Here is a 1924-nt window from a genome sequence, read left to right as displayed (position 1 = left end):
TCAGTGGTTAGGGTGCTGGCCACATATACCAGGGCTGGAGAGTTTGAACCCAGCCAGGGCTTGCTAAACAACAATGACAACTACAACAACAACAAAAGAATAGCCGGGCATTATGATGGGTGCCTGTAGTCCCAGCTACTTGGGAGGCTGAGGCAAGAGAATCGCTTGAGGTGAGCTGTGACATCAGAGCACTCTACCGAGGGCAACAAAGTGAGACTCTGTCTCAAGAAAAAACAAACAAAAAAACCCCCCCAAAATATGTTTTCAGTTACTGCTGAAGTTAATTAAATTAATCATATCATCAATATTCCTTAAATTACCTCTTTTCAAAAATTTGCGATAGAAGTAAAGCATAAAAGTGTGTACATGGGTTTTTTTGTCCAGTCTAACTAGAATGTTTTTGACAGATCTATTTGATTAAATATTTCTCTACATTTGAAATATTTCAACATTAAATAGTAAAATTATTGTAAGCTCTTTGACTTTTTAAATATAGGTATATTTGAAGTATTGGAAAAACTGGGTAAAATTTGCATAGATCCAAAGGTTAAGTTGGTTTAAATATGTACGTGCTGTCAAGTGTTACAATATAGAAACCTTTCAATGTACTTGATCCATTTTTTAGTTTTTATATAGCTTGTTAGGGTGACTGTCAAAATCATGTTAAAAATGTAAACTATTTAAAATCATGCATTTTAGAAGATAGTTATATGAAAAACATATTTCTTATGTAGAAAGAGATTTATGCTTCCATAATTGTGATTTCTAAGTAATTCAATTAGTAGTTGTTGAATATTATTTAATTTATTATATTTTCTGAAAAATAAATGTAGCATTAACACTTCTATGTAAAGCCTATGTATAAAATAATCTGAATTTTTCCCCAGGAATAAATTCAGAGTCATATTGGTGTATAAACATCATTATTGCTTCTGCAAACTCTTAGTTAAGGAATTTGCACCCAATTAACCTTATAGACAAATAAAAAAACATCTTCTAAAAATGAACACATTTATTTCTGTAAATATGTAAATTCTTCAGCATTTCTACAATGTTGAAATAAACTTTTTAATGTGTATTTATGGATCAGAGTTGGGAGCAATTCATCTTTTACAAACAGCCTTGACTGCCTACTCTGAGTTCAAAACTGCCTTAAAATGTGTCATTTTTTTGTATACAAAAGGCATTCTAAAATTGTATTATGCAGTTATTGTGTTGAAAGAATGACCCTTGCCATGCTTTGTTTACTGAATGTCAAATTTTCATTTGTATTACAGCTGTGTACCATAGCAGTTTCGGTTTTGTATGAAGGGCAACTAATGCACAAAACAGTCAAACCACAGAGCAATAATTAGTCTGGAAAAGATCAAAGTGTGCTCTTCTAAATCCAGCCAATTTGCTCTGGGTGTCTTTCTTTTGCTAAGGTCTCTTATTAATTTTTGCTTTGGTTTGTTGCAGAGCAGCTGCTTTACTGTCAATCCAACATCCTGCTTAAAAAAAATCCATTTTGATGCCACAAATGCAATTTCAATGGGTTTAGGAATAATAACCAGCTTTCCCCCCAACCCACTTCTGGGAGATGGAAACTTGAAAGTTTTCAGCATCTGTAAAGTAAAAGAAAACAACATATAAGGATAGCACTATTTGGATTTGTTGCTTTAGAAAGGGCAAAAGTGATCTATAAATATTTTTGCTTTTAATCAACTCTACTCTTATCACTATATGCCTATTGGTCTCATCTCTTCTTAATGTGAATTCTTTTTATGTTTACGGTCACATTGTAGCTTTTCAGGGAAAAATTATTTAATGCTCCAAATTATTAATTAAATTCAATCCAACTTCCCCAAACCTTAAATTGACTAATAGCTCATGTATCTCAGGATAAATACAGCAAAATAAATTGTATCTCTGTTTTCTTTTTGTA

The sequence above is a fragment of the Nycticebus coucang genome, chromosome 6 (assembly GCF_027406575.1).
Source record: "Nycticebus coucang isolate mNycCou1 chromosome 6, mNycCou1.pri, whole genome shotgun sequence".
Taxonomy (NCBI): Eukaryota; Metazoa; Chordata; class Mammalia; order Primates; family Lorisidae; genus Nycticebus; species Nycticebus coucang.
The sequence above is the reverse complement of the archived record's forward strand: the minus strand, read 5'-3'. Positions refer to the sequence as shown.